The sequence below is a fragment of the Dendrobates tinctorius genome, unplaced genomic scaffold (genome assembly GCF_039654945.1).
Source record: "Dendrobates tinctorius isolate UK_male_01 unplaced genomic scaffold, ASM3965494v1 ptg000162l, whole genome shotgun sequence".
In the NCBI taxonomy this organism is placed as follows: domain Eukaryota; kingdom Metazoa; phylum Chordata; class Amphibia; order Anura; family Dendrobatidae; genus Dendrobates; species Dendrobates tinctorius.
In genome coordinates, this window is record NW_027361829.1 from 60,830,856 (window position 1) to 60,844,997 (window position 14,142).

The 14,142-nt window shown below is 45.4% G+C and overlaps 1 long non-coding RNA gene across 1 annotated transcript in view; it reads right to left on the minus strand.

Moving 5' to 3' along the window:
• Positions 1 to 556: 556 nt before the first annotated feature.
• LOC141052592 (uncharacterized) overlaps positions 557 to 14,142 on the minus strand; it is a 115,062-nt gene continuing 101,476 nt past the window's right edge. Inside the window, exon 3 of the long non-coding RNA XR_012220852.1 lies at positions 557 to 670. This is a non-coding gene — a long non-coding RNA (uncharacterized lncRNA). The remainder of the gene's footprint in view (positions 671 to 14,142) is intronic.

Here is a 14,142-nt window from a genome sequence, read left to right on the forward strand (position 1 = left end):
AGACACCCTAATTTATCAATGATATGCTCCCAGAGGAAGAGGATATCGTCTATACACCTCATCCAGTTGTGCACATTACTCATCTCCTCGATATCTTCTCTAAGAAAATCTTTCTCTCCCAGGCACCAAGAAATAAATTTGCATAAGAGGAGGCACATGAGGCCCCCATCGCTGTACCTTGTTGTTGGAGGTAGGTATTTCCATTAAAGATAAAAGTATTGTGTCTCAGGACAAAGGCAAGTAAAACCAGAATGAGGTCCACAAGGTGACCATCAATGTTGCTCGACCATAAGAACCAAGGTGTAGCTGCCAAACCATCACTGTATTTCATAGAAGTATATAAGGCTTCTACATCGGCTGTCACTAGAAGCATGTTGTCTTCCAACTGTAGTTGATCGATATGTTGCAAAGTCTGGCTTGTGTCTCTGATAAATGATGGGAGGAAGGAGACAACAGGTTTTAGAAAATTATCTATAACATTTGACACGATCTCACACAATCCCCCATTCCCAGCCACTATAGGTCTCCCTGGAGGATCAATGGGATTTTTATGTACCTTTTGAATGAGGTAAATGGTGGACAGTCTTGGATGATAGTTCCAAATCCTTTCCAGGAAGGTCTTGGATATTATACCATCACTAAAATCCTTTTCCAAAATGTTGATTAAGGTCTGTTGAAAAAAAGGTATCAGATTATATGTCAACTTTTTATAACATCGTCCATCATTCAGCAATCTAAAGGCTTGTCTCTGAAGCCTGTACCAGGCTTGATAACCAAGTTACCCCCCTTATCTGCCAGTTTGAAGACAACGTTGTCCCAAGTTCTCAGGTTGGCCAAAGTCTTGCGTTCGGAAAGGGATAGATTATGCAAATTTCTTTGATCAGATGCTGAACATCTGCTCTTCCAGAGATGCTCATACACTGACATGCAGGTTGTCATTGAGGACGTGTCATGCGCTACTAGGAAGCTGGCGGTGAAGAGACGTCGAATAGACACTTAGGACCTCTTCTTTACCTGGTAAAGTTACTTATATTATTATGCTCTGGGACTTTGCATGTCATGTTCTTCATAGCGTCTAGTTAACTATTATTGGTTTTTATTCTGGGCACATTGACTCTGATTTCTGCCTCTATTGTCTATCTTTACCAGAGCAAATTTTGTGCAAGGGGTTATCCTGGGGTAATTTAAGACATTTGTAACCTCATTTTGTTTTTTGAGGACCAGTCATATGAAATGTAGACCCTTATATCTGTATATATTCATCTTCCTGCATGTTGCATATTTTGTGCCTTTTTAGGTATATGGATTCGATAAACTCACATATATACACATATACTATTTGGTCTTTTTATGTGCATCATATTTGATGTTATATCCCCTTTTGGTTCTGCTTTGTGTCTCCGGATGGCATTTTGCATTTTTAGATTTTTTAAAATTAATATTTAACCCCTTCCTGACATCTGACCTACTATCCCATCCATGGGACCCGGGCCCCTATGCCCATGGACGGGATAGTACGTCATAGCGATCAGCGGCGCTCACGTGGTGAGCGCCGCTGATCGCGGCCGAATGTCAGCTGATTATCACAGCTGACACCTGGCACTATGTGTCAGGGGCGGTCACGGACTGCCCCGACATGGTAACCCCTGGCACACTGCGATCAAACACGATTGCAGTGTACCGGGGGTTTAGGGAAGCATCTGCAGGGAGGGGGCTCCCTCCGTGCTTCCCTGTGACCCACACAGCAGCAGATCCCGGATCCAAAATGTTGGCGGGGACCTTCGGGGGCCTGCAGGGAGCCAGCTTCCTCATGCCTGCAAAGTGCCAGCATGAGGAAGCCTTCAGCACTGCCCAATCTGTGATGTGACATATCAGCAACCTGTCACATAACAGTTATGTCCCCCCGGGACAGTATAATAAAGTAAAAAAAAAGTGTAAGAATAATTCATAAAGAATCGCTAAATAAATAAAACAAATATATCCCTAATAAATTCATTTTTTAGAAAGAAAAAAAACCAAAACAATAAAAGTACACAGATTTAGTATCGCCGAGTCCGTAATGACCCGCCCTATAAAACAGTCCCATTAGTTAACCCCTTTAGTGAACTCCTTAAAAAATAAAAATAAAAAACAAAGCAAAAAATAATGCTTTATCATCATACCGCCAAACAAAAAGTGCAATAACGTGCGATCAAAAAGACGAATATAAATAACCATGGTAATGCTGAAAACGTTATCTTGTCCCGCAAAAAAAGAGCTGCCATACAGCATCATCAGTGAAAAAGTAAAAAAGTTATAGCTCGCAGAATAAAGCGATGCAAAAATAATTATTTTTTATATAAAATAGTTTTCATTGCATAAAAACGCCAAAGCATAAAAAAGACATAAATGAGGTATCGCTGTAACCATACTGACCCGAAGAATAAAATCACCTTATCAATTTTACCGCATGTGGAATGGTGTGAACGCACCCCCCAAAAAGAAATTCTTGAAATGCTGGTTTTTGTTCATTCTGCTTCACAAAAATCAGAGTAAAAAGTGATCAAAAAATGTCACGTGCCCGAAAATGGTACCAATAAAAATATCAACTCATCCCGCAAAAAATAAGATCTCACATGACTCGATGGGTCAAAATATGGAAAAATTATAGCTCTCAAAATGTGGTGATGCAAAAACTAGTTTTACAATAAAAAGCGTCTTCTAGCATGTGACAGCTGCCAAACATAAAAACCCGCTATAAATAGTTAATCATACCCCCCTTTACCACCCTCTTAGTTAGGGAAAAATGATAAAATTAAAAAAATGTATTTACTTCCATTTTCCCATTAGTGTTAGGGTTAGGGTTAGGGCTAGTGTTAGGGGTAGGGCTAGGGTTAGGGTTGGGGCTGAGATTAGGGTTAGGGGTGTGTTGGGGTTAGGGTTGTAGTTAGAATTGGGGGTTTCCACTGTTAGGGCACATCAGGGTGCTCTCCAAATGCAACATGGCGTCTGATCTCAATTCCAGACAATTCTGCGTTGAAAAAGTAAAACGGTGCTCCTTCCCTTCCAAGCTCTGCCATGCGCCCAAACAGTGTTTTACTCCCACATATGGGGTATCAGCCTACTCTGGACAAATTGCAAAATAACCTTTGGGGTCCAATTTCTCCTGTTACCCTTGTGAAAATAAAAAATTGGGGACTAAAAGATCATGTTTGTGGAAAAAATATGATTTTTTTATTTTCACGCACGGGCATTATAAACTTCTGTGAAGCACTGGGGGATTCAAAGTGCTCACCACACATCTTTATAAGTTCCTTAAGGGGTCTAGTTACCAAAGTGGGGTCAATTGTGGGGGTTTACACTGTTTAGGTACATCAGGGGCTCTCCAAAGGCAACATGACACCCGCAGACCATTCCATCAAAGTCTGCATTCCAAAACGTCAGTACTTCCCTTTCGAGTCCCGACGTGTGCTCATACAGTAGTTTTCTCCCACATATGAGGTATCAGCGTACTCAGGACAAATTGGAAAACAACTTTTGGGGTCCAATTTCACCTGTTACCCTTGGGAAAATAAAAAAATTGGGGACTAAATGATCATGTTTGTGGAAAAAATATGATTTTTTTATTTTCACGCCTGGGCATTATAAATTTCTGTGAAGCTCTTGGGGGTTCAAAGTGCTCACCACACATCTAGATAAGTTCCTTGGGGGGTCTAGTTTCCAAAATGGTGTCATTTTTGGGGGGTTTCCACTGTTTAGGCACATCAGGGGCTTTCCAAACGTGACATGGTGTCCGATCTCTATTCCAGCCAAAATAGTCAAATGGCGCTGCTTCCCTTCCGAGCTCTGCCATGCGCCCAAATAGTGGTTTACCCCCACATTTAGGGCATCAGTGTACTCAGGACAAATTGCACAATACCTTTTCCAGTCCAATTTCTCCTGTTACCCTTGGTAAAATAAAAATATTGGACCTGAAGTAATTTTTTTGTGAAGAAAAGTTAAATGTTCATTTTTTAAACATTCAAAAATTCCTGTGAAGCACCTGAAGGGTAAATAAACTTCTTGAATGTGGTTTTGAGCACCTTAAGGGGTGCAGTTTTTAGAATGGTGTCACTTTTTGGTATTTTCTATCATACAGACTCTTCAAAGTGATTTCAAATATGATGTGGTCCATAAAAATAAAATGGTGCTGCAAACATGAGAAATCGCTGGTCAACTTTTAACCCTTATAACTTCCTAACAAAAAAAAATTTGGTTCCAAAATTATGCTGATGTAAAGTAAACATGTGGGAAATGTTATTTATTAAGTTTTTTTGTGTGCCATATCTCTGTGATTTAAGAGCATAAAATTTCAAAGTTGGAATATTGCAAAATTTTCAAAATTTGTGCAAAATTTCCATTTTTTTCACAAATAAACGCAAGTCATATCAATGAAATTTTACCACGAACATGAAGTACAATATGTCACAAGAAAATAGTGTCAGAATCACCAAGATGCATGGAAGCGTTCCAGAGTTATGACCTCATAAAGGGACAGTGGCCAGAATTGTAAAAATTGGCCTGGTCATGAACGTGCAAACCATCTGTTCTGTCTCCGACATAATAAATGACTCTTTGTGATTTAAGGGCATAAAAATTCAAAGTTTGAAAATTTGAAATTTTAAAAAATTTTTGCCAAATTTCCGTTTTTTTCACAAATAAACGCAAGTTATTTGAATGAAATTTTACCAATCACATGAAGTACATTATGTCACGAGAAAACAATGTCAGAATCAGTGGGATCCATGGAAGCATTTCAGAGTTATTACCTCATAAAGGGACAGTGGTCAGAATTGTAAAAATTGGCCCAGTCATGAGCGTGCAAACCACCCTTGGGGGTAAAAGGGGTTAATAAGGTATATATTTTTAATCTTTATTTGTTTGGGATCTCTTCATAGCCCCTTGAGTATTACATCTTTATGGGAGTCTTTTGTTGTTGTAGTACTATGTTGAAGTGTCCTTTTAATTTTGGACACATTATCTGATATAATAGCTTACAGTGCATGTCAGACCAAATGAGAATCATGAGGTCAAAGGAACTGGCCAAGGAGCTCAGAGACATAATTGTGGCAAGGCACAGATCTGGCCAAGGTTACAAAAGAATTTCTGCAGTACTCAAGGTTCCTAAGAGCACAGTGGCTTCCATAATCCTTAAATTGAAGAAGTTTGGGACCACCAGACACCTTTCTAGGCTTTGCCATCCAGCCAAACTGAGCAATCAAGGTAGAAGAGCCTTAGTGAGAGAGGTAAAGAAGAACCCCAAGATCACTGTGGCTGAGCTCCACAGATGCAGTAGGGAGATGGGAGAACATTCCACAAAGTCCACTATCACTGCAGCCCTGCACCAGTCAGACCTTTATGTCAGAGTGGACTGATGAAAGCCTCTCCTCAGTGCCAGACTTATGGAAGCCCACATAGAGTTTGCTTAAAAACACATGAAGGACTCCCAGACTATGAGAAATATGATTCTCTGGTCTGATGAGACAAAGACAGAACTTTTTGGTGATAATTCTAAGCGGTATGTGTGAAGAAAAATAGGAACGGCTCATCACCTGCCCAATACATTCCCAACAGTGAAACTTGTTGGCAACTTCATGCTATGGGCGTGTTTTTAAGCTACAGGGACAGGGAAACTGGTTGCCATTGAAGGAAACATGAATGTGACCAAGTGCAGAGATATCCTGGATGAAAACCTCTTCCAGAGTGCTCTTTACTAGTGTTGAGCGACTTTTGGTTTTATAGGGTCGAGTTTCGTTTCATGAAACCCGACTTTTCCAAAAGTCGGGTCGAGCAAAATCGGCCTACTATAGGGAAAAGTCGGGGTCGTCCCGAAACACGAAACCCAATGTAAGTCAATGGAGAATTAAAGTCGGCAGTGAGAGGAGAACAGGAAACACACCAACAGTGCCCATTTGAATGCCAAAAGCATAAATTCTTGTTACTGTAGCTTGTCAACCTTAATTAACTTCATAATAGTAGTTACACACTGAAAAATGGGGGTTATTTGGCTACAGTTGTGGGGGGGAGGGCTGGCTCCAGGTTTTCGTGGGCCCAGGGCCAAAGAGCGCCCCTTTAACACATACCACAACTCATGATGCTCCGATACGGCAGAGAAATAGCAGTATAGTACAACGAAAAATACTTCACTTCTTACATCTCATGACTGATATCCATTTTAAATTCTCCAATACCTCCAAAAACGGACAGTATATAACTCCATACAGTATTATGGCCAGCGCTTAGTGCGCTATACAGAGTAATGAGGCCCATATATTTCTCCATACGGAATCATTATTCCCATATAATGTTTCAAACCGTATATGATGAGCTCCACATAATGCTACAGTATATGTTGGTCCCAATGGACGAAGCTCCACTGTCTTATGGGCCCAAATAATGCTCCATATATAATGGGCCCCATTTCTACTGCTCTAGTGTATAATGGGCCCTGTAAATGCTGCTCCAGTGTCTGATGTCCACCTTTGAATGCTCCAGTGTATGGTGGGCCCCATATATCATTCACCAGAGTATAGTGCTCCCCAAAAATTGCTGTCCCAACATTGAAAACAATTACATAAGTCTCCTTGCTAGGGAATCCCTGCACTACTCTGAACTACTTGTCCTCGTCATCTTCCATCTCACTGCACTTGGCTGTTTAGGCCCTCCCACCGGCAGAGACACTTTTGCGTACTATGCGGTGCCCTGTGCCAGTGCCATTGCCCATGAGTATGCCCCCCCACCTGCTCAAGGAACCTGCACTTTCATCTGCACCTTCCTCTTTGTCACCGTGTAAGGTGGTATAGTATGCGGGAAGGGGAACCTGAGTTTCCTCTGGGTCAGATTCTGGCTGTGTAGAGTGCGAGAGGAATGTAGTGGTCTGGGTCAATGTACCAGCAGCATCATCCAGCAGTGGCTGGGCCTCAGTGCACTTGTGGCATCCCCAAGAGTACGGTCGCCACTGTGGCATTGCCTTCCTCCTAGGGAGTGTGTGTTGTCAAGCTTGGGAGCAACGAAGGATCTCTCTAGCAGTGAAACCAACACACAACACATTTCCCACTCCAGGCCAGCAGGGAGACCTCTGAACCTGACTGCTGAGGAGCTGCTCTCTGTGGTCGGGAGGAGGTAAGTTTGGGCACTCTGTGCAGGGAAGGGGAAGTGTGTGGACGTGAGAAGGGGAGCTGGAGGATGAGCAGAGTTAAGGCTCACTCCTAACTGGAGCGCATGGTCCGGATTCCGGTCTCCGAGTTTGTAGGGAAACTGACGTTCCTGCAGTAGAAACTGGGGGAAGTAGCAGCTATAAATGCTCTGTACCCAACTAAGGCTCGGAGGCCCCAGCATCGACGTGTGCGAGGCAGAAGGAAAAGGCTACAGCTGTCTGCCATACAAGTAAAGTCTGAGGAACATCTGTTAGACAGGAGGCGTTTCAGTGAACCACGGTCCTGTGAGTGCTTCCCCCACAAGCGCTAGAAAGGAGACGTTCAGGAAGGTACATGTTGGCGGAGTGTTGGAAGGGAGCTTTCCATTCTGGTCCCGGAGGTTGGCAGAGGTGGACCCGGAGGACACAGCATGGAGGCAGGCATCTGTGTAACCTGCAGACTGTGAGTAAAGCTTTGGAACTGCACGCTCTGGTGTCCTACAGTTATGCCAGCACCGCTACATCTGGGTACCAGCACCTATACCGCCTGTGCCTTTCCCCCCATCACTACTTCTACACTTCCCTGGGACTCCAGCTCCACCTGTGGGGAGCTTCACTATCTTTGCTGCATAACACCATCAGTCCCAGAGGATTTGCATGCAGCGTCGGCCTAACATCTATGTTGCCGAACACCACAGGTGGCGTCAAACTATCTATATAAACTCTTTACCATTATACCACGCCATTTACATGGGCGCCCAGGGCCACCGTCCGGGTCACCGCTGCTGTGACACATCCCACTGACACCGGCCCGATACTGAGTACCCCACAGCCCTGGGAGGGCGACCCATATGCCGACTGCTGATCGGGCGGCGTTATTCCCACGAACCTCCAAACAGCATCCCTGAAGGCAAAGTTTTTGGTTTCCGAGGGCAGTATGATTGCAAAGCTGAACCTTAAAGGAATGTCCAAAAGGGCACCACCAGGAGTGGAGCCTGTGGCTTAATTGGACTGCACCCAGGAAACCACTACCATACAACTACAGAAAAGATGGACAGATTGCAAGCTTTGTCGATTCTGTGTGTAGTGTGGTATGTCCGTTTGTAGTTGTGCTAGCGATTTCTCAGCTTTATTCTATTAATGACCGAGACTCTGGCATGGTCCCGCGGTACGTGTCAAGCTTACTAGAGGGATACGCGAGGCTGTGGCACGTGAGATCGAGCAATAACAGGTCTAGCATTCCAGTACATGTCCGGGGCTGCATGCACGCTACACTGAAAGGACCAGCTTTTGTCGCTTACAGGTGCAGATAACCTGCTGAACTCCGTTAGTGATGGGGATCTGGGATTCAGATTATTCCCCGCGAACGATGATTTCCCAGTAAGTTCAGGACAACCGCAATTCCGGAGTTAGGCCTAACCGTCATTCCTGAAAAAATTACGTGTCCAAACCACAGGTGCTGTAGCTTGCTTAACAGCTCGGCAGCCGTTCTCAGGCCCAGTATGGATTCAACAACATTGTAGAAAGTTGATAAAGGGTACAGTTTCACTGGATAACACGTATATATGTAGCCTAGTTTACACATTAAAAATATATGTCTATAGATCAGGAGGCAGACTCAGATGTTCTCAGGCCCAGTATGGATTTGACCAGATTGTAAAAAGTTGAGAAAGGGTACTTTATCACTGGATAGCAGGTATATATAGCATAGTTTAAACATGTAAAATCTCCGTGTTCTAAGTAAGGATTACACAGCAATCTAAAAAGTGGAAAAAAGGAAATGCATTTGAGGCGTACACAACTATATACTTTTGGTGTTATTTTTAAATCTTCATATATATTTCTGTCTCAGTAATACAGTCCAGCCTCTCCGCAATAGGAAATGAGATGCATACAATTAGTGACATAAAGGCTATTGATTGCAGAAATCTAGGAATTATTATTCACGGGAAAAACTTCCGTCACAATTCTCATAGGCGATGCTGACCCTCAATTAATTTGTGTGGTGAGACAGTGAAAACATTTTTTGTGAATAAAGTCTTGCTGTATCGCACTTCCGTTGATTCCATCACTGTTACTCATCTCAATCCAATTTTTATCACAGGGAGCGATGTAAACATGGTGCTCACTGGCTATCATGATCTGTCACATAACTTTGGAGTGCAAAAGACAGAAGCCAAAGGCCGTAGGCGATTCTATTTGATTGGCATGAGAGGGCACATTTTGAAATGTGCGCCGGAATGTCACACGTTTGTGAGTAGGAAAACTGTGAAAGCTGATGATAAACCACCACTGCATGCAATTGTGAGTCGATGTCCATAAGAAATGGAAGCCACTGATCATCTGGAGCTAGAGCCCGGCCAGCAGGACAGGGCATAGCTACATCTTAACCATCATCTTTCAGTTCAATCAATTTGTAGTGGCAGTCCCAGTGAAGGATTTGACAGCCCAGACTACACAGCGGAGGAGCAGGGAGAGGTAAACATTGCAAATGCTGGGGCCCTGCCGAAGCAAGGGGGGCACACTCATGGGCGTCGGTACTGGCACTGGGCCCATCATAGTACGGCGGTGTGTCTGACGGTGGGTGTGCACCACCACTGTCAGAGACACTTGATTGCACTATGAGGGACCCTATGTCAGTGCCCGCGCCGAAGAGTCGGCCTACCCACCTGTCCAGGGCAACGGCACTCGCACGGTTTTGTGCGCTAGGTGGTGACCCCGGCCATGGGCGGGGGCCGCCCACTTTGGGAGGTTTACAAAGTGGCATATGTAGATGTGGGTCATTCAGCTGCTGCAAAAGGCGAAATTGGTCAAGTTCGCGGAATAGGAGGAAGACCAAAGCAAGCCATTTTTCTGGCAACCTATGTGTCATCAAGGGAAGGTGGGACAAAATCCTTGGAAACCCATGCATGGTTCATTTTAATGAAGGTTAGATCATCCACATTTTGGGTTGACAGACGGGTCCTTTTTTCTGTCAGGATTGATCCAGTTGCACTGAAGACTCTTTCCGATAGCACACTTGCAGCTGGGCAAGCGAGCTCCTGTAAGGCATATTGTGTCAATTCAGGCCAGGTGTCCAGTTTAGCAGCCCAATAGTCAAAGGGGAATGACCTTTTTCTAGGAGAACATCGATATGGGAGGAAAAGTAGTTGTTAACTATAGTTGACAACTGCTGTCTCCTGTCACTTTCCATCGATGCTGTATTAACAGTTGTGTGAGCGGTCCGTGAAAAATCAGTCCACAACATTGTCATGAAACCCCTGTCTCCAACACCACTTCTGCTGTGTGTACCACGAACACCTCTGCCAAGCTGCCCCCGGCCCGTACGGCTCGTGTGAGAACCATCACTGCTGCTGTGTGCTGGGAATGCCTCAACCAACCGGTTAACCAGAGTTGCTTGTTTAGTAGCCAATATTAGGTCAAGGTTCTACTGTGGCATGATGTTTTGGAATTTGCCTTTATAGCGTGGATCCAGGATGCTGGCTAACCAGTAGTTGTCATCGTTCATCATTTTGGCAATGCGTGGGTCCCTTTTTAGGATCTGCAAGGCATAATCTGACATGTGGGCCAATGTTCCCGGTGTCAATGATGCACTGCGAGTGCTGGGTGGAGGAGGACTTTCTGGTAAATCCACATCCCTCCAGTCACGCACAAACCCTGTACCAGACCTTGCCACGCCAACATTTTCACTTGCCCCACGAGATGCATCCTCCTCCCCTAAGTAATCATCCCCATCATCATCCTCCTCCTCCTCTTCCTCCACCTCGTCCAGGAGAGGTCCCTGAGCAGACAATGGCTGAATGTCATCAAGGATTCCCTCCACCTCTTCCTCCTTGTCAACATTGGCTGCAGACGCCTGCTCCTTAAGGTGCGTCAAAGTCTGCATGAGCAGACGCATAAGTGGGATGCTCATGCTTAGGATGGCGTCGTCTGCGCTTACTAGCCGTGTGCATTCCTCAAAACACTGAAGGACTTTACAGAGGTCTTTCAGCTTCGACCACTGCACACCTGTCAACTCCATGTCTGCTCTCAAAGTGCCTGGCCGTGTATCCTCCCACAAATGCATTATGGCCTGCCTCTGCTCGCACAGCCGCTCAACCATGTGCAGGGTGGAGTTCCACCTTGTTGCAATGTCGATAAGGAGGCGGTGGTTGGGAAGGTGGAGCAATCGCTGAAGCTTCTGCATACGAATGGAATGTACAGGCGTCCGGCGGATGTGCGCGCACAGTCTTCGCATCTTCTGGAGCAGGGCTGTTAACTCCGGATAATTATTGAGGAAGCAATGCACCACCAGGTTCAAGGTGTGAGCCAAGCAAGGTATGTGGCTGAATTTTGAAAGGGCTATGGCTGCCACAAAATAACGGCCGTTATCACTAACTACCTTGCCTGCCTCAAGATATACACTGCCCAGCCATGACTCAGTTTGTCGCTGAAAGTACTCGGCCAGCACCTCGGCGGTGTGTCTGTCGCCCAAACACATCATCTGCAACACAGCCTGCTGACACTTTCCACTAGCTGCTCGATAGGGGGACACCTCGTATGCTACACTGGCAGCTGCAGATGGAGTGCTCGTACGACTGCGCTCTGTGGCCGAGCTTTCGCTTCTGGAGGAGAAGGAGGAGGAGGGTCGAACGCCTACAGCCAACTGTTTCCTATACCGTGGGCTAGGCAGCACTATCCCACCACCGCTGTCCCCTGTGGACCCTGCATCCACCACATTAACCCAGTGCGCAGTGATGGACACGTAACGGCCCTGGCCATGCCGACTGGACCATGCATCAGTTGTGAGGTGCACCTTTCCACTCACTGACTGCTTGAGTGCATGGGCAATGCGGTATTTCACATGATGGTGGAGGGCTGGGATGGCTTTGCGAGAGAAGAAGTGGCGACTGGGTAGGTCATAGCATGGTACTGCATAGGCCATGAGTTTGCGGAAAGCTGCGCTTTCCACCAACCAATAGGGCATCATCTCTAACGAGATTAGTTTGGCAATGTGGGCGTTGAAACCCAGTGTACGCGGATGAGAGACTGAGTACTTTCTTGACCTACTCATAGTGTCTGGGAGGGTGAGTTGGACTTGAGACCTGCATATGGTGGAAGTAGTGGTGGACTGGGCGGACTGAGAGAGGGTTGATGATGTTGATGGAGTTGGTGTTCTTTCTGATGGCCTAGATTCAGTCTTTCATTGATATAACAGTGGGATTCCCTGACTGCTGTGGCCTTGCAACGACACCTCAACATTTGCTGCTGTGCTAACCGGTGGGCTTACAGTGGGGGAAACAATGTAGCGTTGCTGACTACCTTCTTTGTGATCAGTTGCACATGTGGCACTTGAGGTTTGGTGTTGTGTCCACGCTTGCAAGTGCATGCTGGTTAAATGTCTAAGCATGCAACTGGTATTCAAATTTTTCAGATTTTTCCCTCGGCTAAAGGTCTTTGCGCACTTCTTACAGATAACCTTGGCCTGATCATGAGGATTTTGTTCAAAAAAGTGCCACACTGCACTCTTCCTACTTTGGCAGACATTTTGCGGCCTAGCACGCTGTGATATTTTGACCCTCTGGACAAGCTGTCCAGCAACTCTTTTGATTTTTGGAACCTGTCTTTGGAGTGCTCCGTGCCTGCCAGATAACAGCTGTTGCGATGTCGATGTCTGCTGTGGATGCTCCTCCTCCTCATCTGAGCTATTGGAAGCAGCACCCTCTTCCCCCAATGGATGCCAATCTGGGTCAACAACTGGGTCATCCATCACCTCCTCTTCAATGTGATGTGCACCTTCCTCTGTGTCACCGTGTATGGTGGTATAGTGTGCGGGAAGGGGCACCTGAGTCTCATCAGGGTCAGAATCTGGCTCTGTACACTGCGAGGACAATGTAGTGCTCTGAGTGAATGTACCAGCAGAATCATCTATCAGTGGCTGTGCATCAGTGCACTCCATGTCAGATTCATCTTGGCCTGGGTAAATCACCATTTCACTTGATAATCCAGGCATGGTATGTGAAAACAGCTCCATGGAGTAATCAGTAGTATGGCCTGCGTCATCCTTCAATCTTGGTTGGGGTGAAGGACAGAAGGAAACGTGTGGTTCATGAACATGAGCCTCCAATGACGACTCAGTGCTTTTATTTTTTACAACTTCAGAAGAGGAGGCGATAGAGCTGGAGGCTGAGTCAGCAATGTAAGACAAAACTTTTTCCTGAAGCTCTAGCTTTAAAAGCGGTTTGCCAACTCCTAGAAAACTAAGCCTTTGAGGCCTTGTGGAGCCAGATGATGACGCAGGCTCAACACCTCCTGCATTCGGTCCTATTTTGCTTTTGCCACTACCATCAGATCCACCACCAACACCATCATTACCAGTTGCCAACCCCCGCCCAATTCCACGGCCTCTTCCACCAGCCTTCCTCATTTTTGGTAGAAATGTAGACAAAATCCAACAAACTATATAGTAATGTAAAACAAGGTACAAGGTGTCTATAGGACAGGGGAGATTTTGAATTTCTGCACACACTTGTGGACACTGGACACTTTTGGATTGTGTGAGGCCCTCTGAATATCACTGCGCTATGTGACAGGCTCGATGTCGCAGGTGTGAAAAATGTCACTAGAGGATAACGGAGATTTTGAATTTCTGCACACACTTGTGGACACTGGACACTTTTGGATTGTGTGAGGCCCACTGAATATCACTGCGCTATGTGACAGGCTCGATGTCGCAGGTGTGAAAAATGTCACTAGAGGATAATGGAGATTTTGAATTTCTGCACACACTTGTGGACACTGGACACTTTTGGATTGTGTGAGGGCCACTGAATATCACTGCGCTATGTGACAGGCTTGATGTCGCAGGTGTGAAAAATGTCACTAGAGGATAACGGAGATTTTGAATTTCTGCACACACTTGTGGACACTGGACACTTTTGGATTGTGTGAGGCCCACTGAATATCACTGCGCTATGTGACAGGCTTGATGTCGCAGGTGTGAAAAATGT